The sequence below is a fragment of the Cyprinus carpio genome, chromosome A2 (genome assembly GCF_018340385.1).
Source record: "Cyprinus carpio isolate SPL01 chromosome A2, ASM1834038v1, whole genome shotgun sequence".
Lineage (NCBI taxonomy): Eukaryota > Metazoa > Chordata > Actinopteri > Cypriniformes > Cyprinidae > Cyprinus > Cyprinus carpio.
The window spans coordinates 1,829,896-1,848,054 of NC_056573.1; the positions used below are offsets into that span (position 1 = coordinate 1,829,896).

An 18,159-nucleotide genomic window follows, 5' to 3' on the forward strand; every position below is an offset into this window, starting at 1 on the left:
CATGCTTGTGTTTGATATCTGTTGTACATGTTTTGTGCATTTGGCATGATCTCTTGTGGTCCTGTATCTGAGGTTGATGTGGTTACAGGACCACAGAAGAGGATTCCAGCAGTGACGAGGCCTCTCATATTTCCAAAGCTAAAAGGCAGTTTCCTTTTGCCACGTCATTCCAGGTGGCATCATCATCCAATAGAGTCGCGAGTAAGTTATAAACCATTACTGAGTCCAGCGCCACATTCTGACAGATAGACCCTGATTCCTGTTTCTCTGTTACTCCGGTGTAGGAGCTACGCTTCAGTACAAGCGAACTTCCGATTGGACAGGTAAAGGCGTGTGAGTTGACCCGTCTGCGCAGTTGCGCGGATGAGAGACGCTCATGGGCATGATCATAGGGACTGGCAGACTGAAGCAGAGTCGAATGCAAGCAGCACTGGCATGGTCCTCCGGTTTAAGGTTGGGTTGAAAACATGCACATACAGTCATTTGATCTTGAATCAGACAACACGGGTCGTGTGTGTTTTTATTTTGCGTGTGCGTTGCTGCAGGAAACACGACTGTAATCTGTGCATCTTATCAAAAATAAGTTACGTGCACCAACAAACTTAACTGAATTTGAGAATGATTTATTGCTGGGATGTAAATGAATGCACCATCACCACACTTTGTGAAAACCTATTTTCACTTTCTCTGCAAACCACAATTTGAGAAGAAACTTCATGCAATAAAAATCTAATTCTCTAGCTGTGAATAGCCCTTACTCTCTGTCTCAGTGGGAAGTACTGTGCTTGTCAGTCTTTCATTCATCCAGCCCAGCACTGACTGCTTGGGTGGGTCCACAGGAGCTGAATCTTCTGGATGAGCAGAACCATCCTCTGACTCACGCCAGGTACCATCAGCAGCAGGTGCGTGAAGCTGGAGAGAGACACAGACGGCCCTGCCGCATCCACATACCCAAGATCTCGAGCGCAGGATCCAGGAGTACCTCACACAGGTGAAACACACACCGGACAATCAGACGTACACACAGGACATTTCAGAATTATGTGTTAGAATACAGATGGACACATGATTTTTTTATTTGGATATTGTAAAATAAATAATGAGAAAATGAAAACTGTCTAGTCAAATGGATAACGATAATTAAACAATATTTAGCTGAGATAGTGTTTTTGTGCTGGTTTAGGCATGTCATGGATAATTAAATGACAATCCTTCATTCAAACGATTTGTTCAAGTGACTGATTCGTTTAGAAACGAAGCAAGCGAGTGTGTGTATGAATGGTATTTGAATCATTGACTCAAATGATTCATTCAAAACTGATTCGTTCAGCAACAAACAGCGCACAATGTTCTGATCTGGCTTTATTTGGAACTATCTTTGTTTGCTAAACAGAAAAAAATGATTACAATGTGTCTAAAATGCATGCAACTCACGTAATAATTAACAAATTGTTTGTTAAACTGTTACATAAGATCAAAGTCTCATTTGCAGTCGAGCTCAAGCGCAAATAATCAGGAAAACACACTCTTGCTTGTGTTTCATAACATGAATGAAATGGGCATTTTAACTGCATTCGGGTTCTTTTGCATATACTTGATAATGCCAGCTTACACATTGTTAAAATGACAATTATGATATTATCATAGATGATAAATATCACACATCCCTAACAGAAATCACAACTAAATACAGTTTTATATTGATTGAATTGTTGAAAAGAGTGTGACACTTTTATATGTTATATTTTAGTATCCAGTGGAGGCTGAGGTTCAGAAGCTGTGGGATGAAGAGGAGCAGCGGTCCGTTCAGCGCGAGTCGTCCTTCAGCACTGATGATGATGATGATGATGACTTCATCCAGATAGCGTCACCGGGGGGGGGGGGGGGGGAAGCCGTACCGTGGGCTTTACGCTCCGAAGCGAGTCTCTCAGCTACCACCTCTCACCTGTGATGGGCGGGCTGGCAGGGGTGAGCTTTAGCCCGGGGACTCCTATAAAGGACAGCGGGCTGAGCGGTGAGGTCCTCGCAGGTGTTGTATCGCAGAGAGACAGGATGCGGGAAGATCACACGGGAGCCCGCGCTTCCTGCTGGATGGGCAACGTTAGGAGAGAGGGGCCGGATGCGAACATCCTGTCACGGCAGCCCGCCGGATCAGCGCCGTGTCTGTGGCACATCCGTGTAGAGCAGGAATGGCACCCGCCCTCCTCACACTGCGTGGGATACCAGCAAGTCAACATACTACACTTTTCAAAATATGAGTCGCGTGAAATATCTCTTTTTTTTTTTTTTTTTTTTTTTTTTTTTTTTAAATGCATGTTTTTGATTTTTGTTATATGATGCACAGCATGTGGTTTCATTAGTTAATTTTTGCATGACGTAGATCCAATGCCTTAGTCCACATAAATCCCGCCCTCATTTCAGTTCCGCCCCCAGTTTTCTTAAGGCCTACTCCACACTCTTCAATATCCCCATCAGCTACTGAGTGGAGATAACCTAACCGAATTCGTCCGGTACACCGTTATGCTTTTTGCAGGTATCTGTTTCATGCGCAGGTGTACGAACATATATAACGAAAAAGATCTGCAGTCTCTTCTGCATTTTAAGATTTTTAAGAACATCAAACACTTTTTTTGAAGATGTTTTTTGAAAGCAGTGTTTGGTCCTCTAAGAGTTTCACAAATAAACCAAGGTCCCAACATTTCTTTGTGTGAGTGTGAAAGGCTCGTTCAGATATTGTTATAGTAACTAAAAAAACACAAAAACAAATTGTTTACTTTGAATAAAGGAGTACTATAAAACTAGCAAACAAACACTATATAGACAAAAAATCACCAAAACACAAAATTACTGAACTTTATTACTCAAACAATTAACTACTAATGCTAAACAAAAAAGTTAGAAAAACTATAATTAGCGATGTGTCATATTAACGATTTTCGTGATTGTTGGAACGATTTCAAATGTCTCCCACGATCTGCTATATTTGGAGAAATATCGTAGTGCACAGAGGAAACACATCCTGCAGAACTTTTCAACCAGTTGCTGCTATATAAGAATCACATGTATACTCGATTGCAGTCAAGTGAATGTGTTTAGTGCATAAAAAAAGTGTGTAATACGCTTTAAACCTGTTGTGTAGCCCCCCCCGCCCCAAAAAAAAGGCAAAAGTGTTTTCTGTGTTTTATTTAATTGCAATTTTGTTTTTGTTTTTCTGGAGCAAACAAAATAAATAGTCATCCAGGTTTTTCCCGAGATTTACAGAAAACACCCAGTAAAGATGTCCTTAAGTGTAACAATACGGTCAGGCATATTTACAACAAAAATCTAGGTTGATGAACGGACATTAAGCGAGACTAAGTTACTTTCACCCCAAAGGTACTAATAAGCTTGTAATTTTAACATTTTCACATTTGCCACTATCACTAGGTGGGTTGGCCCATTTGTCGGCAGTAAGGAATATTTTGTACTAATTTAAACAAGCAATCAAATTTAGTAGAGCTGGCGTCGCATTATTCTTTGTCAGATATTTTAATATGTTGTTTGAATGTTTTGCATTAATATCGTGTTACACTGAAATGACAATGGCAACATTATTTCAACCAATTCTGACATTTTATTGCTCCAAAACGTTATTTAAACCTCTAAAAGTAGACAATTTTTTACTGTACATTTAATGTGCTTTCTATGGTGACAACCAAAATCACTTGTTGCGCCATTTGCTTTTGAGCGCAACATCGTAACGTCTTTGAGCCATGGGTACAGTTCGTTCCAGTTGTTCTTGCAATGCTGCTGCGCAATACACCGACGGTACCTGAAAAATAAAGCACTGTTCAAGGTTAGTTGCAGTGGTGCAATCTTTATACTCATTCTTTGCTTACTTGAAAGCTCTAAAAACTTGCATTGTTCTAAAAAGTGTGTTGTTGAGTGGTAGTTCCAGATTCTATTATAGTTAGTTAATAATTTCGAATTAGTTTTGTATTTTTGTTGTTGTTCAATGCGTTAGGTTTTAAAGTTGTAAGTAGCCTACATTGTTGTGGTTTTCGTCAGTTTTTAATGTCATTTTTTATTTATTTCAGTTCCAGTGCATTTCAGTACATATTTTAGTATTTCTAACCTAAATTAATAATAAAAAAAACATTTACAGTGTTTCAAGCAACAAAAGTTTTTAATGGTTTTAGTTCAGTATAATAGCCCTGCCTCAGAGCAAGGTTTAGTCCCTGAAGGGGGCAGTTTTCTGGAGTGTGAGCGCGGTCTGTGTCTGTCTCAGGTGCGTCTGGAGTCACGTCCGCCGGAGCGCAGAGGGTGGCGCTCTGCTCTTCCTCACAAGTCGTCGGAGTCCTGACTGCGCAAAACTTCAGATCCAACCCGGTCTGCAGGGAATCAGTCACGTGTCGATCGTGGACGAGGTGCAACAGAGAGAGCGACGTGAACACGGACCCTGCTTGCTGGCGCTGCTGCTCTCCCAGCATCAAGGACAATCCAGACCTTGCGCGTGGTGCTCATGAGTGCCACCGCGACCACGCAGCGGCGCTCTTCGCAGGGTAATTTCGGCGGATGCCCGGTGGTGCGTGTGCCGGGATTCATGCATCCGGTGCAGGCCGGTTCCTGTGAGGAGTGTTTTGGTGCTGGCGGAGATGGGGTCGACCGGACACCGCCGAGGAGAGACCGACAATGTGGTGAGCCTCGACGCTTGCTTCACGCGTGTAAGGATGTTTGATCGTCTGCAAATCACAAACCGGTTCTCCTCCGTTCTTTGTCTCAAGGAGGAAAGGGAAAGTCGCTCCTGTCTGGATCTAGTGGCTGATGTGACGCACCACATTCACAGCAACGGAGAGCCAGGTGAAGATGCTTTTAGACTGATGTGATGCATCTGTGTTAAAATGTAGGCATTCTCTTGCTCACCAGTGGGATCTTATTAAAATTTACTCTTATTAAATATACCATTATACTTCTGTTAATATTGCTACTGAACTGACTGATGTCGGATTATTGTGGTTTTTATTTTAAAAGCACTTTGACTTTCATAAACCAAAAAAGGCCAAAACTTTGACGAAATTTGATTTCTTGTGTAAAGTTGGATATTCTTATGATACTGAATTTTAAGTTCAAAATAAAAAAACCAAAAACAAAAAATGAATGACTGACTAAGGTCGTAAGTGCTCCCTCTGCTGCCATCTGCTGGTTAGGAGTTGTGATTTTAATAATGTAGTTTTATATTTTGTTTTGTGTCACCAAGTATATTGGAGTCATCATTCCCATCTAAATAACATTTACAGATCCTAATGGGTGCCGTCAGAATGAGAGTCAAACAGCTGATAAAAACATCCACAAATAATCCACAAGTAATCCCACAGCATCCCAGTCCAGCATCATGTGGAACATCTGGAGAAGACAAAAGATTGAAACACATCCAGCATTAAGACGTTTCTTTCTAACTCAAATACATAGAGTGCCTAATCCATAGAATCACACTTCCTCCAGTGAAAAAACTGCATCATCCCTGTTTGTCTCCTCACATCAAATCCAGACACCATATTAGTTTAGAGCTGGTGCTTGATCTGTGCTGATTTCTCTCTGAGTCACACCAGGCCTCTTCTTCCCTCTCGTGTACTGACTGAACGGTGTTTGTTTGCTCCGCTGCGCAGGCGCTTTTGTGTTGGTGTGTTTTCCTACCCCAGGATGCTTAAGATATACTAAGCTTGCAACAGAAGCTGGAAGAAAAAGCAGCTTTCAGATCCGGCTCACAGTTGATTTTACCGTGTAAGTACAGCGGCAGCGGGTTCCTGGGACACTTGATGCTGTGTTTTAATCTGCTTGACTGTAGATGGTTTGACATGTGTTCTGTCCTCTCTAGTGCACTCCAGTATGGCAGTATCGGACCAGCAGTGCGACGTGTTCCAGCGTCCCCCAGACGGACAGAGGAAGATCGTCCTGACCACAAATCATCGCAGAGAGACCTCCAGTCACTATAGACGACACATCGCGACTTCACGAGTGCTGGACACTGGCTGTCAGAAAGAGCAGAACTATGACCCCCAGAACCAAGGTCCGTGCTCCCACCCGCCTTAACCACTCAGAAAACACATGCGCTCTGTTTTCAGCCAGACGAGAGAACTTTAAAAAACTCTAGAAAAAATGCAATTGATAGTTGGAGTTTAGTAAGAGAATGAAACTTAGCAGATGAAACTTTAAGACCATCAATATACATTATTTTTTATTTAAAAAAAAAAAAAAATATATATATATATATATACACACACACACACACAGAGTACAGGTCAAAAGTTTGGAAACATTAATATTTTTTAATGTTTTTGAAAGAAGTCTCTTCTGCTCATCAAGCCTGCATGTTGTGCACTTTATACTCTCGATCATCAAAATACAGAAAAAACAGTAATATTGTGAAATATTTATTACAACACTTAAGAAGTAATAGTTTTTCTATTTGAATATATACTTTTTAAAAAAATAATTTATTCCCTGTGATGCAAAGCTGACTTTTCAGCATCATTACTCCAGCCTTCTAGTGTCACTGTAACCACCCGATCTATCACAGAGTCATTTAGAAATCATTCTAAATATTCTGATTTGATTAATGTTATTATTGAAGTGTTTGGAAAACAGTTCTGCTTGTCTATTATATTTGATGAGTCAAAAGGTTAAAAAGAATTCTGCGCCATTTATATTCAAAAAATAAAACAAAAAATCTAGATAATATAATATTCTAATAATATATTTTTCTTTACTACCTCACTTTTTATCAATTTTTATCAACACAATCCTTGCTGAATAAAAGTATTGATTTTATTGTTTTAGAAGAGAAAGAAAAAAAAATTACTGACCAACCTGTAGTTGTTCTATATTAATTCCCTTTTTTTGCAAATATTTAGTATTTTAACCCACAATAGCTTCTTTTTTTCTTTTTTTTTTTTTTTCTTTCTTCATTCATCAAAGATATCCCTAAACAAGTAATCCACATGTTTCTGAAAAAATTGGTCCAGCGGAGCAGAACCACTGTTTCCAACATGATAATGAATCATCATATGTAGAATGAGTTCTAAAAGGATCATGTGATAAGCTGGATCCTAACAAATTCAGCTTTGCATCACAGAAATAAATGATAATTTAAAGTTGACTACTAATATTCAAACAAATGTATTTTTAAATTGTAATATATATAGATCACAATATTACTGTTTTTTTCTGTATTTTTTTGATCAAATAAATGCAGGCTTGATGAGCAGAAGAAACTTCTTTCAAAAACATTTAAAAATAGAATAGGGAGGAATGTTTCCAAACTTTTGACCTGTACTTTGTGTGTGTATATATGTATATATATATATATATATATATGTATGTATATAATATATTTTTTTTATTTTAATAAATATTAAAAAATTCATAAATATTTTAAAAAGTAATAATTCTGTGTTCGGGTCATTTTGTCTCTGGTTTGTATGGAGTTATATTAGTGTCAAAAATACTGTTTCTTAAATAGTATATGGAGTTATATTAGTGTCAAAAAACCTTTGCAAAATATATTTAGTGTTTCTCTATATCTCACACACTTTTGGACTGAGTTTTGTTGATGAACATGAATATGTACGTCTATTGACAAACCACTGCAAAAGAGAGAAACTGATCACTTTTTCATCTGAAGGTAGAATTAATTTATTTTGTTTGAAAACTTTTTAAACTAATATTTGATATTCTGATGTTTTGTTCCAAATAAATATGTAAGTTTCATAAATTTGGACTGTTTTGGAGCAATCATGAGTTATAACTTAATTTAATTAATTTAATCAAATTCCATTCATTCCACTCGGTCATATTATATGTTCTTATATATTTAATACAATGATATATCAAAAACAAAGTTCTCATCAATATTGGAAATGTGTGTGTGTATGTGTGTATATATATATATATATATATATATATATATATATATATATATAATATATATATATATATATATATATTTATTTTTAATTTATAGTTTTCTTGTGTGTATATTTTTTTTTTTGTGTGTGTTTCATATAATTTGAAATTTCAAAGAATTTCTCAGTTTTTTTTTTTATTAATAAAAGAGGGGTAAATGCAGTAATAACATGGTAACATTTAAAACTTTGATATAATTTCACATTCACTCATCAGTAAGAAGTTGCTGATCACATACAGTATGGTTATAGTTAAGAACTATACTAAGACTAATTTATAAATAAACCCTTTTAGTCTGGCCTGGGGATGCAGAAATAGCAAGCAGATTCTGAATGTTATGTTAAGTTACGAGCGTGTGTGTTCTCAGGTCTCTGGTCTGAAACACGGTCTGGATCTCACAAGCTAACGTCACTCAGAGAAGAGGAAGAGCGGGCCGCTGTCAGCCTGGGCATTCCTACCACCTCTTCCCCGGAGGACAGCTGGAGAGCATGGCTGTGTTTCCGGTCCCGGAGATCCTGCGCACCCCTCTGGAGAGCGTCATCATTCAGGCCAAGATCCACTGTCCCCGCAGCAAAGTGAGCGCCCAGAGTCTCCTGCTTCGAGCTGCTTGCTTTAAATTCAGAAATGAGGCTCACTTTGGTCAGTTCTCTGTGTTCAGATCAGTTTATGATTGTATTCATGTTATTATTTGAACATGTTGTTGTTGCTGTTGTTGTTCCTCTGCAGGCTGTGGACTTCCTGTCACGAGTGCTTGATTCCCCGGATACTGCAGCAGTCAGAGTCGCTGTGAAGAACCTGATGGACATTGGTAAGTGTTTTTCTCTTTTTATAAAGTAGTATTTATGTATTAGTTAAATTTTTAATGCATATATTCAGTTTGAAATGATACAGGCTTCCTTCTGTCCTGTGCCTTAACTAACACACACAGCTCCTGTATTCATTTTAATTTGAACGTTTTAGTCATTTTGCTGTGTTAACATTTAGTTAACATTTTTCTAGTGTTATTTTAGTGTCACTGATATACTATCGTAGGTTTCTGTCATATTTTACTTGGGGTTTTTGTATTTTTTTTTATTTTTTTTTTCTGTATTCATTTTAATTTGAAAGTTTTTAGTATTTTTGTGGTTGTGTTTTTTGTCTTTCAATCACTCAATTTTTAAAGTCTTAGATTAGTTTTATTTTTGTACTTTTTTTTTTTTTTATTTTTTTTTTTATGTGGGTCTGCCAAGGACACATTTCTCTTATTTATTTATTTTTTAAAGTTTTTTAAAGTTATTTATTTTAGTCACACATATACTACTGTTATATTTTTTTAATAATTACACTAGGATTTTTTTTTTCTTTGTTCATTTTAATTTTAATTTTTTTTTTATGCATTTTAATTTTTCACTTTTTCCACTTTCATTTTAAAGGTTATTTTTGTCATTTAATTTTTTTTTTTTTTTTTTTTTTTTTTTTTTTTTTTTTTTTTTTTAGATGGTAGTCTCTCTTAACATGTCTCTGTCTTAAACGTTATCTTGTTTCCAATAGCTGCCAGCAGGAAACATCTCATTTCTGATAGTAGGTCAGTATTGAAATGCACCATCCCTTTCAATTAGAGCGACATGAAGCAGGGGGAAAAGGTCTCTGTTTGATCGGAGCAGGTTTGGTCCGCAGCACACGTGTGTTCTTAAAGTACCACGGCTTTCCCTCTCGGTGTGTGGGTCCCTCCGCGTCTCTGTGGGTCGTCCCCTCGTGTGCTGGACGCTGCTGATGAACCTGACGCCGCTGGGCGAGCGCGCGTGGCCTGCGTGTCGTGTGACCCGCGTCTGGGGAAGGTTCTGGTTCTCTCGGCTCTGTTCTCCTGTGTTCTTCCCGTCTTGTCTGTGGCGGCCTGCTTGACGCGAGACCCCTTCTATAACAGCATGCAGAACCGGGCGCTCGTCTCCAAGGTCAGAGAGCCGTTCGGAGAGCATAGGTTGATGGTTTCTGTGCGTGTTTTAATCCTCCTGTGGTCTCTGTGCAGGCCAAGGCGGCTCTGAGCGGCTCCAGCTGCAGCGATCACCTGGTCTTCAGTCGAGTCGTTCAGAGCTGGAGAGAGTGCAGCAGGGCAAAGAGAGCAAGCAGGAGTTTCTGGACACATACACTCTGTCTGGAGCCAGCCTGCGCTTCATACACGGTGAGACCTGCACACACTTAAAGCATGATGCTAAAACTACATGGCCATCTAATTAAACAGAATTAAAATCTAAATAATAGAATTACTCCAGCCATCTCATGTTATTGTGATCGTACATGTCCATGCTGAGTCTGTGTAAATCTTTGTGATTATGACTATGCATTGTCCTCATAATGCATTCAGGTCTGTTTTGACCTGGAAGAGATGCATAAAAAATAAAAATACAAAGTAAGGAAATTAAACTTGCCTAGGCTAAGATCCCTAAAATACATATTATTATTATTATTATTATTATTATTATTATTATTATTTTTTTTTTTTTTTTTTTTTTTTTTTTTTTTTAGTACAATTATTTATTAGAGATTGAACCATTAAAAAAAAAAAGTTTGGGTCATTTTGACACAGGTATGTATGAGGTGTCAGAAATACTTTTTCTCACACACACTTTTGTACTGAATTTTACATAAATACGTCACCAAGTCAAGTCACCTTTTTTATATAAAACCTTTTTATATACCTATTTATATAGCACTTTATACAAAAAAGATTGTGTCAAAGAAACTGAACAGTATTAATTAAGAAAACAGTTAATAATAATGTCAATAATGCAAACGCTATTTTTTACTTTACATACCAACTAATGAACCAGCATGAAAATCTGAAAGTGAAAGTTTATGCAAGTAGAATGAATTTATTTAGTCTGAAAACTTTAATATTTGTTGTTTTGAGCAATCATGAGTCATAAAATGATACTCAAAGAAATTAAATTAAATTCCATTCTTTACACTTGGAAATTCTCAGATTATACGTTCTTATAAATTTCATTCAGTGATGTATTAAAAAAAAATTCTCATCAATATTGGAAAAAAAATCATAGTTTTTTAAATCTGGTTTATGTGTAATTTGAAATTTCAAAGAATTTTTAAATTAATAAAAAAAGTTTAAATGCAGTAATAACAAGGTAACATTTAAAACATTGAAACTGGTTCACATTCACTCATCAGTGAGAAGTTGCTGATCAGATACAAAATGATTGTAGCTGAAGAATATCTAATAACAATTCTTTGGATCTGAAATATGAAACACAGTACATGATACTGTATTTGTGTATGTAAATGTTCAGGTTCTGCGTCTGAACGTCACATTAGATTCATCTGAAGCTTTGCTGCTGTTCTGTGAATGTATTGTGTTCTGCTGCATGTGCACAAAATCATCCTGCGACAGATATGAAGATATGAGACTGGTTTGTACTGATGTGGCGTCCTTCGGATGAATGGTTTTGTTGTATCCCTCAGTCACTTTGAATAAAAAGCCTCTGCTGAATGAATAGGTGTGATGTAAATTCACGTTCTTCACGTGATTGCTTGCTCTGGTCTCAAACAGGCCTGATGCAGCAGTTCAGTGAGAATCTGTGTGAAGCTGGACTTCTGGAGGGTTTCTGCTGAAGGTCTGCGTCTGTCGTCTCGTCTGAATCTACACAGTCATCAGGAGCAGCTGGTCAAAGCTGTGCTGATCGCCGGACTCTACCCTCACCTCATACAGGTGCTGTGACATATCAGTTATTTTGTAAGCAGATCATATCATTTCTTGTTTAAAGTTTCAGGCAGATTTGAAAAGCATTGCATAAATTAAAAATGCACTACAGTCAGTTGTTTTGGTGCATGATTTCTTGTGCACAAGCCTGTATTGGCCACAGCACAGAAATAAAAACTGTTTCTGGACCAAACACGATTTCTGTAAAGATGCACATCTATTTACAAAGTTTCTGAACTTCACCAGGTGAAAAGAGGCACAGTGACCAAAAGTGGAAGATTTCGTCCGGAGAATCTGTCGTATCGTACAGAAAGCGGCCCTGTGCTTCTGCACCGCTCCTCTGTTAACCGGTAAACACACAACTATTACTGGATATGGAGTGACTGAAATGATGCACAACAAAACCAAAAAAACTTTTGTTATGTGAAATAAACATTAACTGAAATAAAATCCTTAACACTTGTGTTGGTGTCTTTCAGAGGAAATCCGGATCTGTCGAGTCGCTGGCTCACCTTCTTCTCGGCGGTCAAATCAAACGGTCAGGTGTTCATCAGAGACTCTTCTGTGGTTCATCCGCTGGCGCTGCTGCTCCTCACAGACTGTGACCTCAGCGAGAGAGGTCAAGCCCCTAATCTCAGCACTAGTGCTCATTTAGTGCAGGAAAACTGTAGAGAAAAATATTTGTTGACAAATCAATAACTGAGATGAGACACAGACAACATTGAAATCATTAAACACTAAGTGTGACTATATCCAACATTCAATATCGTTGAAGAAAAAAGATACTAAAATGTACTTTAAAAAATAACTTTCTACATCTAAAGTTTCTGTAAAGGAGGTAAAAAATGGACCTCCACAAGTGTATGCTTGCGGTTGCCAGATATCATCCATTTAAACCCCCCACTCACTCAGCGCTTCTCTCTTTAAAAGGCACGTTGTGTGCCCTGTTTATTTTATCTTCCAAACCTGGCAACCACAAACATGTAAATTGGAGTTGATCTCGACTCTGTTGTTTGTGATTGAGTTCACAATACAGAGTCTTTTTTCCCTCATTTCAATAGAAAAACATGCAGGTAATTTGGAATTAATATTAGGAATATCACTGCTTTTATTTTAGATGTAGAGACTAGAATGTGTTTATATTTCTGATAATACTGTATAATAAATCAGGAAACCAGATGATGTCAAATACAGCATGTGTACGAGTCGATTTCTGCTTAAAGTGCAGTTATTTTCATGCAGTTTCTCAAATAATCACGATAATAATTTTTGAGCATAATAATTGTGATTATCACTTTAACCATTATACAGCATGACTATGACTAAATTTTAATTGACTAAAATAGACTAGTTGGACATTGCCTAAATATAATAAAAATGAAACATCTGATTGCTCGGTGCATGTTTGCTCTGAAATGTTTTTGTGTTTGTTGTTGCTCAGTTGTTGGAGATGGTGTGGAGGTGCTGTTTACCGGGGGGTGTCACTCACTCATCCGATGGGGAGTTTTCTCCTCATCACGTCTGGGAGTTATTGTGGGATCTGCCGCACCTCCCCCCTGCAGGCCATGATCCACCGCAGTCTGCAACCGCTCCGACCCGCAGATCCTCCTCAGATGACTGTAAGGACCGAGAGCTCGTGGCTTTATTAGTGGAGCTGCTGAATAACACGGATCCAGAGTCTGCCAGCGATCAGGAAGAGTTCAGCACAGAAGACACTCGATCTGACCGTCTGTAATGTCCACATCCAGCCCAACACTTCTGCAGATGAAACACAATCAGGGCATGATGAATCAAGCTGCTTTATTTATTTAACCCCAGTACGTTTTTGCACAAAGGTTTTTTTCATAAAGTTCGGGAGGCATAAACACTAGGATGTGTACATTAAAAATACATCTTAACTTAATATCAGCGTTGTGTCTGAGGATGAATGAAAACTGCTATAATACTGAACTATTTTGTGTGCCTGTGAGGGCGGGACAAATAAAGTTATGTAACACTTTGTTTAATTTATTGTCCAATTAAAGATGTTCAAATCACATCCTGCATAATTTCAGTGCTCATTTTCTGCACATTTAAATTTGATGATACAATACAGAGATTGTGAAAGTATTCACACCCTTCAATAATGTTTTTCTTCTTTTTTTTAAGCCTCAAACTTGATTTTTTTGAAAATTTTCAGGTGACAGTTTAATTGTGAACTGAATGTCTTTTAAAGGGGTCATATGATGCGATTTCAATTGTTCCTTTCTCTTTGGAGTGTTACAAGCTCTTGGTGAGTAAAGAAGATCTGTAAAGTTGCAAAGACTAAAGTCTCAAATCCAAAGAGATATTCTTTATAAAAGTTAAGACTCGTCCACGCCCCCTGAAACAGCTCGTTCTAACACGCCCCACATCTCTACGTCTCTATGTGGGAAGATTTGCATAACGCCGCTCAGATGTTCACACAAAGAAAAAAAGCGTATCTTTTATTCTCGTTGTAGTATTGTTGTTGCCGCCTCCATGTCGTATAGAATAAAATGTGTTTTTTAACCTTAAACCGCATAAACACATTTCATTACACCAAATACACAAAATAATGTTCTTTTTAGCAACGTCATATGACCCAAGGGCGGATTTAGTGAATTGGGGGCCCCAGGCAAAATAAAGGAATGGGCCCCTATACATTTTTCACACATTTTCTGGTTCCTTTTTTGTTTTGATGCTTGCTGCTGCACAAAATCTACATCGTTCATGTACATATTAAATGGCTTTAAATACATATATCAAGAGCATGCTCACAGATGAGAACAAAACAGTGTTGGATGAAGTGAATTAGAGCCCTGCAGGGGCCTCAAATATAGGCCCTAGCCCATCTTTTTCCCATTTTCCCCCAAAAAGCTTATACTACTGTTTCAGCTATTAAAACAGTTCAGTTTTGTATGTAATGGAAAAGTGATTATATTTCATTTCGGGGTTTTTTTATCAAGTTAATTTAGAAAAATTTTTGGGGAACATTTTTTTGTGTTTTAAAATCAGACATTTTTTTTTGTTTGTTTTTTTAATGGCCAACTGCAGACAGTGAATTGATCATAGCCTATATGTTTAAATAATTTAGCCTTCATAAATCATCACGACTTGCATAAAATAAAATCTATAGATATAAAACAGTTCAAGCATATCACAATGTTAGTTTAAATGTTTAACCTAGACGTTTGTGTGGAGAGTGGAAGCTGAAGCGCGCTCTGTAGGACATGGAGGCGCCGGCACGATCACCTGCAGTTTTTTCAAACAGTGGAAACATCTTAATACGCAGTCATTTTTGCTCATAAAGGTAAGAATAATACCTCAATCTAAACTTTAAAGGGGCTAGTTTTATTTGTGTGCACTCACAATACCAACAAAATGTTGTGCTTTTATAAAATAAAGAAAACAAACGCTTTCTGCTGTCTTGGGTTTGAACAGGAGCGCTTCACAATGATAAACCTAAACTCAGCGAATTACCTCAGACCAGGTTCAGTCAACAGAAATACGGGACACACACAGGCCTATGATAACTGCTGAAATGTTTGCGGGGCAAATCGGAGGTCAGTCTGAGCGCTCATAGCTCACAGTGCGTAAAGGCGTACACCTGCAGGCGCCACGGACTCGGACGGTTGTCGTGGTAATAAACATCGTAAACAACAACCATTCATGTGTCAGCGCTTAATGTGCAGCTCCTATATGAAAAGCATTTTCCCATCCGTTCTTATAATAATGACATAAAATACAGAAACACTTATGCAAGCAAATCGTGCCCACAGCTAAAATTTAGCTGCTAAACTGTGAACACTTGGTGAAAATGTTAGCCGAGTGCTAACATGACTAACTGATGAAACAATACAGTTTGTAAACCAAAACATGTCTACTGTAATGTTTGAAGAACAACAGACAAAAGACACTCTGTCTTAAAGGGGTCATATGATGCAATTTAAATTTTTCTCATTGGAATGTTACAAGCTCTTGGTGAATAAAGAAGATCTGTTAAGTTGCAAAGACTAAAGTCTCAAATCCAAAGAGATATTCTTTAGAAAAGTTAAGACTCGTCCACACCCCCCTGAAACAGCTCGTTCAAACACGCCCCCATATCTCTATGTCACCATGTGGGAAGATTTGCATTACGCCGCCCAGATGTTCACGCAATGAAAGAAGGCGTACCTTTTATTCTCGCTGTAGTATTGTTGTTGCCGCCGCCGCCATGTCATAAAGACGCTGTGTGTTTCACTGTGAAAGCGAAACTACTTTGTTTGGCCTTCCAAAAGAGGACGACATCTGCTTCGTCATGCCTGGAGCTGATCCGTGCTGGTCATTGAGGAAATACATCAACTTTGCACTGTGGATCACCGAATCGGCTTTCACCGTTTTTGTTTCTTTATTTTGGCTAGGTAATTTAGAGGGTTTAATATTTAGAACATTTTGTTTATTATTTTGGCACCGTCAGCTCCTGAAAGTGGACTCCCAAATAAAAATTCAAAAGAAAGTTGATTGTTCACACTCGTGTTTCCATGTTACGCTCTACCCCTAGACGGGGCGTAACATGGATACTGGGGGCTCGTCCGTTTTGCTAAATTGGTAGCTCATCCATTTCATCCGTTCCAGGGTTTTCTTCTAAGAGTGTCCTAGACCATGTAAGTTCATTTCGTGAGCGCTTGCATTCTGTGTGGAAGTTAGCACAACAGTCCTTGTCAGCTTCCCAAACCTGTATAAAGGGAACATTTGATAAAAAGACTGTTCAACGCTCATATGAAGTAGGCGATCAAGTTCTTGTGTTGCTACCTTTGCCTGGCATTGCACTACAGGCAAAGTTCACCGGACCATATGTGATTGAAAAAAAGTTGAATGATACTGATTATGTAGTACAGACCCCTGAGTGGAAAAGAAAGACTCGTGTTTGTCACATAAACATGCTCAAGTTGTATATTTCTCGTTCTAATTCTAAAAACTCTATCAGTGTTCCTGTAACTTCTGTGACTCCAGTTGTAGTAGCCTCTGTAAATCCAGCTTCTTCTGATTATTCTCCAAGCATGGATGATCCTCGGTTAGGAAGTGCATGTCTTTCTGGTGCACGTCTTCAAAATTCTGAAGCTTTAGTAACTTGATTCTAAGCTCTCTCATTTATCTAGATCAGCTCGAAGTGAAATTGTGCAGTTGATTGAGAAGTATTCATTGCTTTTCTCGGATGTACTTACTGTGACTCATGTGCTAATGCATGGTGTTGATGTTGGTGACCATCGACCCGTTAAACAAAATGCTTACCGTGTAAACCCTGCAAAACGTGAAATCATGAAGAAAGAAACTCAGTATTTGATTGAAAATGGTTTGGCTGTACCCAGTTGTAGTCCTTGTTGTTCTCCGTGTGTGTTGGTCCCAAAAGCTGATGGAACCTCATGTTTCTGTACTGATTACCGAAAGGTTAATCAACTAACCAAGGCAAATTCCTATAGTCTTCCCAGGATAGATGATTGCATTGATCGCATTGGCAGCACTAAGTTTGTTACTAAGCTAGATCTACTTCAGGGGTATTGGCAGGTGCCGCTGACTGAACGTGCTTCGGAGATTTCAGCATTTGCTACCCCAGACGCTTTCCTTCAGTATAAGATCTTAGCTTTTGGGCTCAAAAATGCTCCAGCGACCTTCCAACGTCTAATGAATTGTGTCTTGGCTAATGTACAAAACGTCTCGGTTACGTACGTAACCCTCACTCCCTGATGGAGGGAACAGAGATGTTATGTCGAACGACATATGGGGTCTCACTTGGGAGGCCAATCATCTCTGAGTTTAAGAGAAAACGCCAATGAAAATTGGCTAGTGGATTTAACATACCTGAGCCACTCCCCATGCCTACAGGTATAAATGGGCGACAGGTGCATCCACTCAGTCAGGTTTTACGCTGAGGAGCCGAGAACGCGTCCCGGGAACAGCGAATGGTTCAAGGTTGTGGCATGGGGACATAACGTCCCCATTCCCTCCATCAGGGAACGAGGGTTACGTACGTAACCGAGACATTCCCTATCTGTCGGTCACTACGAGTTATGTCGAACGACATATGGGGTCCTATGGAAAACGCCACAACCTGAACACCGTCACAACCCTGTGGCACTGCAATTGTCGACAAGCCACAGCGTGTCACAAAAGCTACGCTTAAGGTCGTGACCTTCCCAAAGCCCCAGCGCAAATTCACTGACCTTGGTACCGAAGGGGACCAAAGGGGAGAGTACATCGCTGCTGGAGAAGGCCAAGCTGCTGTTCCGTCCACAAAAAGTTTTTGGAAGGGATTTCAACCTTCAGTGAAAGATTGCTTCAAATCTTTCCTATTTGTTCTTTCAGCTTGGCAGAACGATGGGGAAGGGAGGAGACATGTGGAGATACTGATATGGACTGACCCAGGGGGCAGTACTACATATGGAATGGGTCTCTGAGGCAGGTCCTACCTTGGAGTAGGGATGGAACAGCTGCCAGAAGAGACTGACAGAGCGGGTCTGTCAAGGGAAGACACGGGTTTACCAAGAGGG

General features: G+C 38.8%; 1 pseudogene; it reads left to right on the forward strand.

Moving 5' to 3' along the window:
• The first annotated feature begins 363 nt into the window (after positions 1–363).
• LOC122135304 lies at positions 364–13,726 on the forward strand (annotated as a pseudogene).
• Positions 13,727–18,159: the final 4,433 nt, after the last annotated feature.